This window comes from Manacus candei, unplaced genomic scaffold, assembly GCF_025592945.1.
Source record: "Manacus candei isolate 608988 ecotype Guabito, Panama unplaced genomic scaffold, ASM2559294v1 h1tg000078l, whole genome shotgun sequence".
In the NCBI taxonomy this organism is placed as follows: domain Eukaryota; kingdom Metazoa; phylum Chordata; class Aves; order Passeriformes; family Pipridae; genus Manacus; species Manacus candei.
The window spans coordinates 1,884,221-1,901,227 of record NW_026138126.1 but is presented as its reverse complement, the minus strand read 5'-3'; the positions used below and the strand labels follow the sequence as shown (position 1 = coordinate 1,901,227).

At 58.4% G+C, this 17,007-nt stretch overlaps 1 protein-coding gene across 2 annotated transcripts in view; it reads left to right on the top strand.

Annotated features, from left to right (window-relative positions):
• Positions 1–386: 386 nt before the first annotated feature.
• CSNK1G2 (casein kinase 1 gamma 2) overlaps positions 387–17,007 on the top strand; it is a 42,035-nt gene continuing 25,414 nt past the window's right edge. The window contains exon 1 of one of the 2 annotated variants that reach the window (XM_051810701.1): positions 387–534. The gene's annotated coding sequence lies outside the window, so the exon portion shown is untranslated. The remainder of the gene's footprint in view (positions 535–17,007) is intronic. The other variant, XM_051810702.1, reaches the window with a different exon arrangement.

Sequence of the window (17,007 nt, the reverse complement as noted above, 5' to 3'; positions counted from 1 at the left end):
TCACAACGGCGGGTACGCCAGCGGCGCAGGGCTCCGCCAGCGCCCCGCGCGGCCCGTACGCCGTTAGCGCAGCGCGGGTCTACGCCGTCGGCGCGGCCTTTACGCCGTCGGCGCGGCCTTTACGCCGTCGGCGCGGCCTTTACGCCGTTGGCGCGGCGCGGGCTCTACGCCGTTGGCGCGGCCTTTACGCCGTTAACGCAGCGCTCGCTTTACGCCGTTAACGCAGCGCTCGCTTTACGCCGTTAACGCAGCGCTCGCTTTACGCCGTTAACGCAGCGCTCGCTTTACGCCGTTGGCGCGGCCTTTACGCCATTGGCGCAGCGCGGACTTTACGCCGTTGGCGCGACCCTTACGCCGTTAACGCAGCGCTCACTTTACGCCGTTAACGCAGCGCTCACTTTACGCCGTTGGCGCAGCGGCCGGCGCAGGGGAGGCTGAGGCGCTGAGAGCGGGGCCGGGCCGGGGGCGCCGCCGCCATGGGGGAGCGGCCGCGGGGCAGCGGCGCCACCGCCCGGCGCTGAGGGACCCGCCGAGGTAACGCCGTGAGGGCGCCGCCGGGCAGGGACCGGGAGGGACGGGGGGACGCCGCTCGACACGGCCCGGCAGAGCCGGGAGGGACGGGCCGCGCCGGGCGGCGCCGCGGGCGGGGGCGGTGGGGGCGCGGGGAGGGAAGGGGGCGGTGGGCGCTGAGGGGGCGGCGGGCACTGAGGAGGTGCCCCGGCTCGGCACGGAGGGCTCGGGGGTGGTGAAGGTGAGGAGGGGGTTGAGATGGGCCCGGGGGTCGCGGAGGGGGTGTGAGGTTCGGCGGGACCGAGAGGGGGGGGTTCTGGGGCCGGGGATCGGCGGGTCCCGGGCCGGGGGCTGAGGGCCCGGGGCCGCCTCGCCCCGTGCCCTCCCGGCCGTGCCTGTGCGGTGGCCCGCAGGGAGGGGTTCAGGCCCTCGGGAAGGGGCTCAGCCCCCCAGGGAGGGGCTCAGCCCCCCAGGATCCCCCCGAGGCCCGGGGGGCGCTGGGGATGCGGTCGGATCGTCCCCCCGGCCCGCACCCTGCCCCGGCCTGCAGGATGTTGGCTCCTTTGTATGTGGCTTTTCCTCTCTCTCACCAGAGGGGTTTGGGAAGTGTTTATTTTGGGGGGGGAAAGGGCCTGTGCCGAACGTGGTGTTTAAAACGGATTTTTTTTTTATTAATTTTTATTTTGTTTTCTTCAGCGAAGCGGGTGAGGATGAATGTGAGAAACAGGAAAAAGTGCCCTCCCCCCTCCCTGCCCCCAGCAGACAGGAGCTGATCCGGGCCGCCTCTGAGGTTTGCAGAGGAGCAGCAGCTCTGCCGGGGAGGCCCCGTGGCTCCTGTCCCTGGCTGGCAGGAGGGAGCTGAGCCGGGGATCCGAGCCTTGGATCCCGGGGAGCGAACAACGGGAAGCTGTGGGGATGGTCAGGAAGGTGCCTTTTCTTTTGTGCTCTGAGGACTTGCCGTGCTTGGTGCATTTTGGAAGTTAAAAACCAAAGTTTGACAAACCTCTTTGGAGTTGCCACATCAGTCCTTTCCAGACAGTTCGAGGTAACCAGGACACGGGTGGAAAGGTGTGGAAAACCTTTGGAAGTCGCCTCGTTAACCAAATCCGTTCGTTTTCCCTCTGCACAACAAGTGGTTGCAGATGTGGAAGTGCGACCAGAGCAGTGTGGAAGTTCACCTGCCAGGCTGCCACACGCACAGAGTGCCCCCATCTCCCCATGGCCACGACAGGGGCTTAAAAATTGGGCCTTATGTAACAGATTGGAGCAAACGTTTGGTGTTTGCCAGTGGTCTGACAAAGAATTGCTGCAAATTAGGGCAGGAGGCCTCCATGGGGAGCCCTCGCCGTGGCGGGATAGGCTTGGCTGCTGGGAGGAACTTGCCAAAGATTTGTTGGTTTTGTTTTAATTTGGTGCTTTGCAGATAGGAACGTTGTTTGGGCGGTGTTCTGTCGCTCCCTGGGGTGCTGGGAGGGTCGTGGTCCTGTGGTGCAGACCGGTCTGACCCCAGTGTGCTCAGGTTTGGGGGGGCATGAGGTTTGGGGGGCTGTAAGGGTGACTGGCCTGCCATGCCTCTGCCTGGGGGTTTGATCTCCTCCCTGTTGGCTGACAGATCTGTGAGGCCTTATAAATCACTTATAACTCCCTTAAAAATCACCTGTGTGGTTCCTTTGCCTCCCTGCTTTGCTCCTGTGCCCGCACAGCCGGGCTGCGGTTGGTGGTGGTTTGCAGGGGACACTTTGTGTCCAGCAGCCTCTCCAGGCCCCCTGGATGGATCTGCGTGCCCTGCCCTTGCAGCGAGGTGTGTGCTGGGTGCTCTTGGTGCAGCTCCTGAGAGGAGGAGGAGGAGGAGGAGGAAGTTGGCCCTGGCAGCTGGGCAGGCTCCTGGGCACTGCTCTCCCGGTGGGCCTTGTTTTGTATTCCGTGTCCGAGCTCCTGAGCAGCTCCGGGTGTTGTCAAAACTGTGAATACGGGAGTGACTCAGCGGATCAATGGGAGTGACATGAGGGTTGTGCTCATGGACAATCGGTATTTTTCCCCCCTCCAGCCCCACTGGGCTGGAAGAGACCGTGTCTGAGAGCAGCTGCCAATAAACATCTTTACTGGACTGATTGTGCTCCGGAGCTGCTGTCTCCCCCTGCCCACTCCCCCCTCTCCCATGGTTTTCCTAGCTCTGAGGAGCTGGGTGAGCTGTGCTGGAGCAGCACTCCTGTGCTGTGGCTGGTCCCTCCAGGTGTGTGCCCGGGCACTGCTACCAGGCCCAGTCCCTGTGTGAGCCAGTGTGGGTAGGAAGCTGTTTATCTGCTTTCAGACAGGAACTGCAGCTCTACAGGCAGTGAAGGCTCAGTGGGAGGGGTGAGGGAGCCTTGGGAGAGCAGCAGCCCCTGAGCCGCTGCTGTGGGGTGTGCAGGGGCGGTGGGCTGTGCAGGAGACCCTCCCCGCTCTCAGCAGGGCCGTGGGGTTTGGGACCAGCACACGGTGGCCTGGTTTGCCCTGTGCTGCTCCCGTGGCTTCCAGCTGCAGCTCAGGGAGTCAGACCCTCCTCCCTCGTGGTGCTGCTGAGCAGGGCCAGGCCCGGGTGCCAGCTCAGGAGCCTCCTCGGTGTGCTTGCCACGACTTTGTGCTCAGAGCCTGTGGGAGCAGCTCTGCCCACAGCCCTGTAATTGGGCTCTGCCTGGGCAGACGTGGCTGTCGTGGGCGCAGTGAGAAGCTGTGAAGCTGAGCCTCCTTCCTCGGCCCTGCTTGGGTTTGGCTGTGCCCTGTGAGCTGGGAAGGGGAAGGAGGGAGAGCAGGTCCCAGCAGCTCTGGGATTCCACTGGAGAACAACTTGCCTTCCTGCCAGAAGAGCTGCGTGCCTGGGAATAGTTTGGGGTTTCACCAGTGGCTGTTTCTGTGTCCTGCTGGCAGGTCTGTTGCTGTAGAGAAGCAGCAGCTTTGGTGTGAGGAAGGTGTAAAGGTGACTTTCCTCAGGGGCAGCTGAGTGTGGAGCATCAGGCTCCCTAATTCACACCAGCTGCCTTCCATCTCCTGGGGAGTTTTTCTAAGTCCCTGCCCAGGCTGTAGCCCTGCAGCCCTTCCTGTGGGCAGCCCCTCCCTTGCCTGTTAGGTTGGTGCATTATTCCTAATAACTGGCCTTAAAACAGCAGCCAGGGCATCAGGAACTGTGGTGACAGGACAAGGGGGAATGGCTTCAAACTGAAAGAGAATAGGTTTGGGTTATATGTGAGGGAGAAATTGTTCCCTGTGAGGGTGGGGAGGCCCTGGCACAGGTTTCCCAGAGAAACTGTGGCTGCCCCTGGATCCCTGGAAGTGTCCAAGGCCAGGTTGGATCAAAGGGCTAGTGGAAGGTGTCCCTGCCCGTGGCAGGGGGTGGGATGAGATGAGCTCTAAGATCCCCTCCAACCCAAACCACGTGTGATTCCGTGCATGGAGCTGAGGTGTTCCAGCACCCCCCTGCCTTGTCTGTCCCACCCTGTCAGGTGCTGGGGTGACACACGGGGCTGCCCTGGGCCCACAGTGCTCAGAGCTGTGACCCCCCAGCTCCCAGGCCCCCCAGCCCCGGGTGATGCAGTGGGTGTAAAACCACAGGCTGCCTCTCTGCCTTCCTCTCTGTGCTCGGAGCCGAGGAGCCCTGTGTGGTTCAGGAAATGGCTCTCTAGGTGAGCTGAAACGGGGTGTTCTAAAATGCTACATGGAGCAAGAAGTCCATGGTTTTATCCACTCCCAGAGTTTGGAGTAGAGGAGTTCAGTTAGCTCTATAAACACTTTAAATTGGCTCCTCTGGTTCCAGAGAGGAGGGGCAGGAGTTTGCCATGTGTCCAGGAAGATGTCCCGGTGCCCATGGAGTCTGTCTCCTGCTGGGAGGTTGGTAGCACTGGCATTTCCAAGTGGTGCTCTGCTGGCATGTGCCTCCCCTGCTGAGGAAACATCCTCAGCCAGAGGAAATGCAGGTCTTAGTGTCTTGAAACCAAGTGTCAGTGAAACCAAGTCCTCATAACCTCGTGTGCCAAGGAGCTGAGCTGGTGGTGTGAGGGGAGCCTGGAGTCCTGTCCAGCAGAGCTCCTCTTAGGCTGGGGAAGGGTTCCCTGGGCCACAGGCTGAGATCTCACCTTCCTCCCCTGTTCCCGTGAGGGATCAGACACATCCACTGCTGTCTGGTGGGAACAGTGCTCTGAGGGAGAGCTGGGAAGTGCTTGTGTCTTGTTTAGTGTCTGTGGCAATAAGTTGGATGTGAGAGCAGGATTTAGGATGAGCCACGACACTGTTGCCTTGGAAATAAGGTGCTCCTTGGGCTCCCCGGGGTGTTGGAGACACTGAGAGTCTGGAGGAAAGAAGCGTTAATTTTTGAGTCATTCATTCTTACATGTCCACCAAGCAAAGAATGTCCTGTAGCCCTTTGTTATTTAATGTTATGTAATGGTTTTTAATGAGGCAGGCCTGGCCTTTGCTTTCCCCTTGGTGAATGAGACAGTTGGCAGGTGATGCCTGGGCTTTGTCAGCCTGAGAGGGATGTTCTTAAGTTAATAAACAGGGGTTAAGGTTGGTCTTGAACTTGGATTTTGTGAAGCTTTCCTCTGGAAGGGCTTTGCAGCCCTGCAGCTGAGCAGCAGGATTGGTGCTGGGAGGGACCTGGGGGGTCCCTGGGAACACAGCCAAGTCTCTGGGGGTTTGTTCCCCTTCCCAGGCTGGGGGCTGGAAAGTCTTGCTAAGAGGGGCTGTTCCCTGGGCGTGGGGGCTGAATGACGGGCTTGGAAAGGTCAGTGGAAATCCAGTTTAAACCAGAACAGAGCTGGGATTGTGCTACAGAAGCTCCATCCTTGCAGGCTCTGTCACTGCCCGATGTTTCCAGGTAAAAAAATCGCTGCTTTTGAGGCAGCACCGAGGTACAAACAACAAAGCAAGAATCCCTTTCTCTTCTCCTTTTTTTAGCAGGGACTGCTGGCAGCGATGGAGTTTCCAGTCTGTGCCTGGTTCCCCCGTTGGATGCGGGGAGGGGATGGTGCTTTCCAGCACCTTCTGTGCCGTGTGGGCGAGGGGCAGGCCGAGGCTCTCCTGGAATCCCCCCACCCACAGAGCCCATTCCTCTCGTCCCAGAGGCCGTGCCGGGTTCAGGCCAAGTCTAGCTTTTATTATTCCCAAATCCAGGGATTATTAAGGAGAGGCCTGTGGGTGCAGAGGTGCAGGAAGCTGGAGCTGAGGAGCAGCCCTGGGCTCTGGGGTGTGGGGTCACTGTGCTGCAGGAGGAGGCACTGGAGCTGCTGCTGCTCACAGGTACAGACCCGTCTCTGCCTCCAGCCTTGGCAATTCCTGCACAAACTTGCTGGAGCTTGTTGCTCCATGGGCTTTGCTGGCCAGGGAGGGAATAGGAAGTGTCGGAGCTTTAAGGTTTCCTCCAGGGTAACTCGCAGCCGATTTTAAACCCATAGGGGTGGCTGCCCTCTCGGGGGGTCTCACTGAGAGGGTGTCAGAGCCCCCAGCAGACTGCCCAGCCTGAAGTGGCACGGTGGGTGTCTCGGGAAGGATGTGGAGAGTGGAATTCTGGCACAGCAGACCGTCAGGGCTCCATCTCACATGACAGCAAGGGATGTTGCCAGGGAGCAGCTCTCAGTCCCTCTCCTGCTTCCCAGGCCTGCTGCTCAGAGCAGGGAGAGCCCAGCGAGGTGCTGCTCACAGGCATCACCTGAGGAGAGTGAAAGGGGAGCTCATTAACAACCCCCCGTGCTGAATTTGGCTGGACAGAAGGAGCCCTGTGAGCTGAGCTGGTGTGCAGGTTGCTGTTGGGGCACACCCGGGCCCTGCTGCAGTAACCTCTCTTGGGGTAACTGTTGAGGTGTTTTACAGAGAAGCTGTGGGCAGACCCCTTGTGTTGGAGCAGACTGTTTGAGGGTGATTTTGGCAGGGCTTGCCTTCAGTGGGAGGGGACAGAGCAGCCTCTCTGCCCAGGCTCGGGTCAGCAGTGATGGGGCATGGCAGGGCTGCTCCAAGGTGAGGTGAGCCCAGCTCTGCAGGGCTTTGGCTGCAGAGCCATGACATCAGCTCTGCTCCCCTGATCCATGTGGGAAATGCCCACGGCATCCCAGAGCCTGCATGCTGCCATGCTTCAAGTGTCCTGACCTCACTGCAGGTTTCTTTTCCCTCCTCACCCTTCCCTCTCCCTTTACTGTGCTGACACCTCCCTGACTGCCCGGGCTCCTGCCTTGCTGGGATGTTTTCCTACCAGAGCCAGCCTGTCCTGTGGGAGCTGCCTGCAGAGCAGGAACAGCCTGGAGCTCTCCTGCACTGAGGAGATGTTTGCTGGGCATGGCTGGGTGGAGAGCTGGGCACCTTTGGGAGCAGTGGTGGTGCAGCCAGAGGCAGGGAGGACCAGGCGAGCAGATGCCCTGGATGGCACCCAGAGGTTCCCAGCAGGTCTTCTCTGGTGTCTCTCTGGGGATGTATAATCACAGACCTGGAAACCAGGCTCAGACTAATCCTGTGCAGGGCGCAGAGGATGCTCTGCAGCAGCTTGGCTGGGTGACAGCAGACACCCGGGGTGTGAGAGAGCACAGGCAGGGGACAGTTCCCACCCTGGCTGTGGTCCTGGCAGGGGACTTGCAGGGCCTCAAATCTGACTTCTCCAGGGAGAAGAGTGTAACACTCGGTGATCTGCTCCTATTTTTGTTCAGAGCCAGAAATCAAAGTCCAGAGCTGTGCTCCTCCAGCCAGAATCACTGAAAGGCACTTGCTGTTGTTTTAGGGCCAATATTTAACTTGTGCCTGCCATGAGGAATGCCTGTTAGACTCCAAATATTTGCCTTAAGGAGGAAGTTTGAGGGAAGAATGTCCAGTGCTGGCAGGGAAGCAGAGGGGTTCAGGAAAGCAGCTGAAGTGTCTGTAGGTGCAGGTCGGTGTGGAACAGCCTGTGTTCCCTCTGGCACGGCCCGGGCAGGTCCGAGGTGGCTCTGGCTGCGCAGGAGCGGCCGGGAGGAAATGTTTGTGTGCTCCGGCTGGAGCACTGGGTGTGTCTGCTCCCACAGCCCCGGGCCGGCGCTGCCAAGGGGATTTAAAGGCATAGGATTGGAGCTGCTCTCTGGCTGGGGCCGGGGTGGGCAGCCGGGCTGAACTTCCCGATAAAAGCAGCTTATCAGGAGAGAAATGCTCTGCTGCTTTTGCTTTTGCTGTGGTCTGTGGTGGCCAGGGTTTCATTAGCTGTGAAATCCTCTGCAGTGGATCCTGCTAATGGCAGGATTTCCCATTCCCTGGACCTGCCTGATAAGGTGCTTGTGGCTTCTCCTGCCCCTCTCACCTTTCAGTGCAGTCCTTCACCTTGCTGTGTGATCCTTCTCTCAGTGCGCCCCAAACACCATCCTGGAAAAGCCTGTTGGGGTGTTTGCTGCTGCTGGGCAGCGTTGAGCTTGTCCCACGTTTCTGGGAGAGCAGCTGAATGGGGCTGTTGTGCTGGGATGCTGGTGGTGTGTGTCAAAATTGAGGTCAGGATATGGCTGTGGTGTGTGAGGACACGGTGAAGGAGAGGAGCCCGATCCTCTTCCCCGCTCCTCTGGCAGGGCAGGTTAGCAATTCTGGGTCTGCATGGGAAGTCAGGGCTTCCTCAGCTCCATGGTAACCCTCTGCCCTGACTTGTTGTGCTCTGTGCTGTTGATTGGATGCTTTTGGCCATGCTTGGCTGTTTAATGCCTGGAGACAGAGAGAACATGTTTCCTCTTGAAGCAAAAGCAAAGGCACGCAGCTGTTTGCAGGGGGAAGGCTCTGCCTGGGCTCCTGCGGGCAGAGTTAGGCCCAGCTCTGAAAGGCTGAGCTCTTCCTTGTGCCAGTGTAGCACAGGGCTTGCAGGCAGGGCTGTGCCAGGGAGAGCCAAGTCCCTCTGGCTCTTTGGTGCTGGGGGAGCAAAGACAAGTCCAAGCCCCATCCAGCTTGGGGGCTGGTGGGATGCTGGAGTTCAGGGGGCAGCAGAGGGGGCACAGGATGATGGCAGACTGACTTCTCCTCCATTTGCATGTTCAGTGGGCACCTGGTGCCCTCTGTGATGTGGGGGTAACTGGGTCGTGTCCAACCAACCCAGAGGTCTGGCAGTGTCTGCAGAACCACAGAGCCATTTTGGTTGGAAAAGACCTCCAGGATCATGGAGTCCAACCTGTGGCCAATGCCCACCTTGTCACCCGGCCCAGACCACTGAGTGCCACGTCCAGATCTTCCTTAAACACCTGCAGGGATGGGGACTCCCCCACCTCCCTGGGCCCCTCTGGATGTGTTCCCAGTTGGAAAGGCTGTAGAGAAGCTCAGTCCCTCTGAGCACCCACGCACGGGGCTGGCCGTGGGTGGGCACCCAACAGCACTGGGCAGCTGTGGGAAGCCTTGGCCCCTTTCCCTGATGAGTGTTGGTGGGTTTGGGCCCACAAATTGGCTGCTTAATGAAGGAGGGAGCCAGGGGAGCTGTGTCCTGTCTGCGGGGGCTGGAAGAGGTGGTGTGAACTAGAAACATGAGTAATTAACTCAAAAAAAAGGAGAGGGTTTGGGTTTTGGATGGAAGTATGTACTAGACAAGGGTGAACGTGTGTTGGCTGGGGTTTCTGGGACAAATCAGGGAAGTGAGAGCCCAGAAATGAGGGAGAAAGGACAGTTTGTTCATGCAAATAATGTTCCAGGTATTAATAGCAGCAAGATGAAATGGGTCCTCCTTGGGGGGTGTATCCTGCATGGTCCTTCACTGGGATGATCCCTCTGACTCTACAAATTAAGCCCTTTGTGTGGGGCCCAGAGAAGCAGGGAAGGGAAGGAGAGGAACCAGTGTGGTCTCAGAGGATCTACCTGTTTGAGAGAGAGTCTCAAACAAGGGTGAACCCCTTGGAAGTTTCCTTTCCCACTCCACAGCACCACCTTTGCAGCTGTGGCCAGTCCTGTGGTGTTCCTGTTTCAGTCCTGGTTTCCTCATCCCATGCAAAAAAATGCACACAGGTGAGGGGACGAGGGAGGATGAGAAACAATCTCTGGAACGTGCCTTTCTGCTGTGGAGAGACTGGTGACAAACCAGAGTCCTTAATCCACAAAGCTGTTCCAGTGCTTAATAGAGGGTTGTGAGGCTGATCCTCTGCGTGAGGGATGGAGCAGTGAAAGGATTCTGAACAGCTTGTGGCATGACCAGGATTGGGATGGAGGTCTCTGGTCCCTCTGCTTTGAAGCTTATCCCACCCCAGCAGACTGGGGTGCTTGTCCAGGCCTTAGGAATTTGCCCCAGTCAGTTGGGAATAGCCCTTCTCTACCCCCCATTTTATTTCTGAGCTCAGGGACGCTTCCCTTCCCTGTCTGTGAAATAAGCTGCTCGCTTCCACACCTCTGAGAGGTTGCAAGGAAAACCGTGATGGATTGAGCTGCTTGGTCCTGAAATGGAGGGGGTGGGAAGGCAAAACCTCCTGGATCTCTCACTGCTCCCCTGAAGATGCTGCTGAGGCTCACACGTAAGCTGAGGGATGTTGTCGTGCCACAGAGCTTCCCTGGGCCCCAGTGACTCTGCAGGGAAGAGTAATTGCATGGTGCTGCTCTTGTCTCCTCCTGGTCTGGGCCGTGGGTCCTGCCTGTGGCTCTGGAATGCTGTCCCTGCCGGGGTGGAGAGCTGGGAGCCAGGGTAGCAGCTCCTGTGTGACTCTGCAGCAGGGAAGTGGTTCTGGCGTCTCAGCACGAGGGGTTTGACAGCTCTTTTGGGAGAGGTTTCCCTGTGAGCCCCCCTGGATGCTTACCCCTTCCCTCCCCCTCTCCTTCCCCTCCCAAATTCGTGAAGTTTGGCAGTCACTTGAAGGGAAATGTGTGGGGCTTCGAGCAGCCTGGGGAGGAAAGCAGAGGGGGGAATGTGGGACAGCTCAGCTTGGCAGAGCTGCAGTTCTGCCACCCAGAAATGGAAACAACCCTTGTCACCAGTGGGAGTGACACCCCTCCCACCCACCCTGCTCCAGGCTCTGCAGAGAAAAGGACCTGCTCTGGAGTGAAGGAACTGGGCTGGGACAGAGCAGAGCTGGTGGTGTTCCTCCCCTCCCTGTGACCATAGTGGAGGTGGGGAAGTTGCAATTAACTGTAGGTTGGTGATAGAAGGAATAACTGGATCCAGGCACCCCTTTTTCCTGTGCCTTGCCTTGCAAAAGGCCACCCCAGATCTGGCAGTGCAGCTGCTTCCTAACCTGGTTCTGTCAGGAGGATATGGGTTAAGGGAAAAAAAGATCCTACTACTAAAAGTGTTTGTGCCAACCCAGATCCGCTGACAGAAAAGGGGCTGGTAATGATACCCATGACAGGAGGCCAGGCAGATCTGTGCAGAGTGACAGTCCCCAGATGGCTGAGGAGGGGGAACCCTACTGTCACACACAGCTCCTGTCTGGGCACTCAGGCCTTTGGCAGCCAGGCTGGAATGGCTTCCAACCCACTGAGTTTAGTCCTTGTGGGTCCGTTTCCCCCTTTAAACTGTGGCTGGGGTGTGAGTGGCTTGTTAGAAACCCCGTTCAGAGTGCTCAGCTTGCCCTCATTTCCCTCTCCCAAATCCTGAAGGTGGGAGATGAAACTGTGGTTTTCATTCCTGCAGTGCTGTGTGTTGTCTCTGCCTCTCCCTGCCCTGGTCCCCAGGCAGGGTGAGGAAGGAGCCCTGTTGTTTGAGGTACTGGGCAAATCTGTTACAACCATTGTCCATGAGAAGTGATCACAGAATGACAAAATTAGTTAGGTTGGAAAAGACCTCTGAGACCTTCGAATCCAACCTGTGACTGATGCCCACCTTGTCCCCCGGCCCAGAGCACTGGGTGCCACTTGCAGTCGTTCCTTGGACGCCTCCAGGGATGGGGACTCCACCATCTCCCTGGGCAGCTTGTTCCAGTGTTTTACAACCCTTTCTGTGAAGAAATTCCTCCTGGTGTCCAGCCTGAGTTGCTGGAGGTGACAGGGAAAAGCTGTCTGGTTTCCCAAAGCCTCCTAGGTGGGCTCCAGGTCTCCTGGCAGGAGCTGGTTGCCTTACCACACAGAATTCCCACCTGGAGCTGCCAGACCGATGGGCTGCACCTTCTCCTGGCTTAGGCTGCAGTGCTGAGCTTTTGGGTACCCTGGGAGTGCTCCCAGTGCCTGCCTGGCTCTGCACGGGGTTCTCTGGGTGGTGCAGCACAGCTCTCCCTCCCTCCCCAGTTGTTGGGCTGGGAGCCCCCCCTTTCCCACAGCACTGCCTGGTGAGAGCCCTGGAGCAGCAGAGCAGGGAGGGAGCAGGAGATACATGTAAGCTGGTGTCCCTCTGTGTGCCCTGACAGAAGGACAGTGACTCCTAAGGGGGGGTGGCTGCCCAGGGTGGCACTGATGAGGAGGAGGAGGAGGAAGGCACTGGCTGCAGGCGTGTGCTCCATTCCCCTGCTGGAAACATGAACCAGGAGACAAACCTGAAACCAGTGTGGTAATCACTGGGCCAGGCCTCTGACCTGCTCCTGGGGCTGTGCTGTACTGCCCTGTGCCCAGTTCCTGCCCTGCCCAGCTTACTGCCCTGTCCAGACAAGGTACCTGTGCTCAGGTGACCTCAGAGGGCACAGCAGCCTCTGGGGACTGGGCTGTTCTCCCACTGCCCTCTGGGTGACTGTGGCAGGGATGTGCCTCAGTCCCCTCTTCCTAATGACCCCTCTGGTGACACACTCTGAACCAGCTGCTGCGAGGAGCTGGGGGGCACTGGTCCTTTGGATCAGCTGTGTGGAAAGCCCTTGGAGCTGTGGCTGGGGACATCAGGAAGATAAGATGGCTAATGCTGCTGCTTGGATTGTTTCCCAGCTTGCTGGGAGGGAAGGAGGTGTGTGTCCAGCCCTGGGAGCCGTATGGTGTGGATGCCAGCACAGAGCAGTGGCTGGGATCTCCTTTGGGGTGTCCCACCCAGTGTGACAGTGTCAGGGTGTCAGGACGTTGAAACAGCAGCAGCCACACCTGGAATCATCCAGATCCCTCTGGTGGGACGTGTGGCTGCTTGGAAAGCTGGGGTTCAGAGGAGACAAGACGGTCTGCTGGGGACGTGCAGAGGGACTCCAGCTTGGGCAGCAGGGATGTCCTGCCCTCCAGAGATGGTGGCTTCCAGAAGAGTGAACATCACCTGCTGTTGGAGCAGGTTTGTGCCCCGGCACAGGAACTGTCAGGCTGGTGCAATGTGCTGAGGGTTTGCCTCAGGCTCCTTGTCTGTCCTGCTGTGCCAGGATCCCCCTGTGCCCTGCACATGAGGGACTGTGCCAGGATCCCCCTGTGCCCTGCACACGAGGGGCTGTGCCAGGATCCCCCTGTGCCCTGCACACGAGGGGCTGTGCCAGGATCCCCCTGCTCCCCATGGAGCTCATGCACGAGAAGGATGTGCAAAGGGTGAGTGGAGGGAGTTTCTTTGCTCAGTCTGTGGCTGCTCAGAGACTGCAGGGAGGGGAAATGGAGCCACTGCTGATGCTCTGCTAAACTTTGATCTCCTGCTCCCTGGAAGTTGGGAGCGAGCGGGGATACTGTGGGTTGTTCATCCATTTGTGTTGTGGGGACACCCTTGGTGTGAGTGTCTGAGGGCAGCAGGCTGTTCCCAGCCTCCTGCTCCTGAGGTTATTTAGGAGCCCATCCAAAGGCTGTGAGGAGGAGGAAGTCCTGAGTGTGTCACTGTGTTGCCTCACGCTGTGGGGAGGAGAGTGCCAGGCTCGCCCATGCTGGTGTCCAAGTTCCTCTGCAGGGAGGAAATCTCTTCCAGGTGGATGAAAGGTTTTCAGACCCAGCTTGGCCTTGAGGGAGGAAAGGAAGGGAAGGGAGACACCCAGGGATTTACCTTTGTTACAAGAAAGGGGTTGGGAAATGTCCCTTTTACTTTGGAGAACAAATATTGAGCCCCTTGTCCTGGCTACAGCTGATCTCTCGCAAGGCCAGAAGGAAGCTCATGTGGAATTCAAGGCCGTGGGATCTCTCGGGACATCCTCAAAAGGGACATGTTCTTCCTCTGCTCTCCTGTCTCTCTCACCACTTGACAGCCCTCCCTGTGAGACCCTGCCTGGATGGCTCCATCTTCCCTTGTCCTCTGCTCCCTGTTGCTGCTCCTGGGGCTGTGGTTCGTGCTCTGGAAGCAGAGCTGTGAGGAGCTCTCCCACCAGGACCTCTCCCACGTTGGGGGACATCTCACTCCACCACATGCTCAGACCCTCTGACTCATGAGCACCAAAACGCCTCTGCCTGGGCTCCCTCTGGAGCCTCATCCTGCCGTGACAAGGCCTGGATCATCCTGTGGGCAGTGTCCCCATGGATCATCCCGTGGGCAGTGTCCCCATGGATCAGCCCGTGGGCAGTGTCCCCATGGATCAGCCCGTGGGCAGTGTGGATCAGCCTGTGGGCAGTGTCCCCATGGATCATCCATCCCATGGGCAGTGTCCCCATGGATCATCCCGTGGGCAGTGTGGATCATCCTGTGGGCAGTGTCCCCATGGATCATCCATCCCATGGGCAGCATTCTGCTCCAGTGATGCCCCTGGCTCCTGCAGGAGAGGGGCTGGATGGGAGGCAGGGACTGGCACTGGGAGAGCAGAGCTGCTCCAGGGAGCCCCACTGGACTGTCATCCAGAGCAGTCCCTAACTCGGGGTGTTGGGGGCTGCAGGGCTGTCCCCTTCCTTGCTCTCTGGGTGAGAGCTGCTCTCGCCCTTCCCATCCCTGGGAATTGAGGAAGGAGTTGATAAAGCTCTGTCAGCAGGGCTACACTGGTGGCTGAGGGGCTTGTGACTTGTGACAAGGGGTGCAGATGGCACTGCAGCCCTCCTGGGTCACCTTGTGAGGGTTGCTGCTGTCACATCCTGCCTCATTTCTCTCCTCAGGGGCCTGTGGTTGCACAAACAGGAGGATGTTTTTTCCTTCTCACTGGGCTGCAGAGCCAGGACTGTGGACCCTGCTCTGCCCTCGGTGGAGTGGAGAGAGCACTGTGTGTGCACAGCACCCTGTGTGTGATGAGGCTTTGTCATGGACTGGCCCTGTGGTGATGGCTGGGCTGTCCCAGGGCTGCCAGAGCAGGACACCTTCCCATCTCCCTGCTCTGGTGGGAGGAGCTGATAGCACGGGCTGGGATTCAGAGCCCTGCAGGAGTTTGCTGTTTGAACCATCCATGTGCTGATGTTTCAATACAGCTGTGCTCTCCTGCACAACTGCAAACTCAGGGAGGGAGGGAGGACCCTGAGGCTTAACAACAAGCCATGCAGGGCAGCCTGGATGCCAGGCTGGGAAATAGGCCCATCACAGTGGGTTGGGAAACAGAGGGTCTCCTGCCCAAAGCAGCCACTGCTGTGCCCCGTGAGGTGTGGTGGCAGTGCCAGCTGTGGGTCGCTGTGGCCACTGGCTCCAGGAGACGCCGGGCAGGGGGCTCAGGATCAGCTCTGGGATGGGCACACCGTGCCCTGGCAGCTGCTGCAGCGTCCCCCTCTCTGCTTTTCTGGGCCATTGGGGTGTTCCTCAGGTGTTTCTTCTGTGTCTGTACCTGCTGTTCCTCTGGGCTGGCTGTCAAATCCTCTTGCAGCAGGTTGTCCCTAAGCCTTGTCCTTCAGCTGGGCAGGTCCTGCAGCCTGTGCCCTCTGCAGAGAGGGCAGCTCTCAGCTGCAGAGCCAAGGTGCAGCACACCTCTGGGTGCAGTGGAGGTGGGCAGAGATCCTTCCCCTGTTTATCTGGGAAGCAGTGGCAGCTCCTCTTCCACATCCATTCCCGGGAAGTGCATTAAGATCCCTTATCAAGGGGAAGGCGAGCAGCACTTCATCTTGTTTTTATGAAGTGTTGGCTTTTGAGGGCATGGGGGTATTCAGGGACAGGGCTGGGGAAGTGCTGTGCTGGTAGAGATGGTCTTAACCTTATTTCAGGCTGCAGCAGCACAGAAGGAGGTGTTCCAGCCTCGGATGGGAGATGTGAAATGGAAGTTGGTTGTTCCCAGCTGCTGGGTGAAAATTATCTATTTGTCTAGAAGTGTTTTTTTCACCACGGCCTGGGGACTGCAAAGCTGGCTGTGAGCTCTGGAGAGGGGAGGGAAGGAGGTGGAAGGGGAACTTGCCTGCTCAGAAACCTGACATCTGAAGGTAGTGCATTCCTGCCTGGTTCCTGGAGCGTGGCCCGGCACTGGGACCGTCACAGCCGGGCTGTGATCTGGGTTACAGTGAATCTGTGTGTCTGTGACACAAGTAGGATCATCCCTTCCACAGAAGGGCTTTGCAGGGGGGTCCCACTGCTGCCACCTGAACCAGCATAGTTACCTGAAGTTAAACCTGCTCTCAAAACTCGTGTGGTGCTGGGAAGGATGGAGAGGACCCAGCGGTGCCTGTTCCAGACATGCTCATGCAGCTCCCACTGCTCACCTACAGGCACTGCTTGGCTTTCACCAGCCAGCTGGATCCACATGGTCCTGCAGGCCAGGCAGATACCTGGAACACATCTGGATCTGCCCCTGTTTGGCCTCCCAGGGCAGTAAAAGGGTGGCTGAGTTGTCAAGGAGGTTTTCCCCACAGCTGGTGCAAAGGTCAGTGTGCGGTGGCAGAGGTTGAAGGACAGGTAGGGCTGTTGGCCCCCAAGGTGCTGTGGGCTCTGGCTCTGCAGTCTGTGCCCAGCAGCTGTGTGAGCAGGAGCTCTCCTTGGGCTCCTCTGTTTCCCAGGGCACAGATGTGACTCAGGGGTTTGGGATACAGGCAGTCCTTTGGATCCCTGCTTGCAGACAGAGCCTCTTTCAGGAGGAGTTACCAGGCGTGGAAGCAAACCCCAGGTGTTGCAGGAGGTGAGCATGAGGGACCTGCCCCTGCCCAGTGTGTCAGTCAGGTCTGGCTGGATTGTTCTGCTCCAAAACGTCTCAGGTTCAGTGTTGGCTGTGCAGCTGAGTGTTCACCTTTATACTCTGGGCACGAGTGGATTAAACAGCAGTGTTGGATCTTGACCTTTGCAGGCTCTCTCCAGAGATGAGCATATTTGTGACAATGAAATCCGTGTAAGAACTGGGCAGGATGGGCCTGGCTGGAAAAGAGGCAGGTTCTGCTCTTACCTTGGTAAATGTGGAAGGGGGAACAGGAGAGGTGGAAGGCCTGGGCCCGGTGAACAGCTTTCTGCTGGCCGACTGCTGTGGGCTTTTGGAAGGCAGCTGGTTCCTTTGCAGCCCAGCCTTGCAGCAGCAGCATGGATTTAATTAGGATCTGGTGTCTCTCTGGAGCCTCGGGATGTATTGTGTTGTTTGACTGGAAAACCCTCTGGCAGAGCCCCCAAACCATGCGAGGGGCTGGCAGTGGCCGAGCCCACTGAGTGGAGTCAGGGACTGGGCATGGAATGATGACATTCCCACCTGAATCCAGCTCCTGCTGTGGCGAGCGGGGGCTCCAAAGGCAACGTCATATCTTGGCTGGTGTCTGCCTGTGTCCCACGGAAACGCTGGAGCAGATGGGAAGGGATGGAACACCCGGAGCTGGACTCTGCTGTTTGTCCTTTTAAGGTCTCCCAGCCAGACCAGAGACTCGCCTTTGTCCACAGTGAACTTC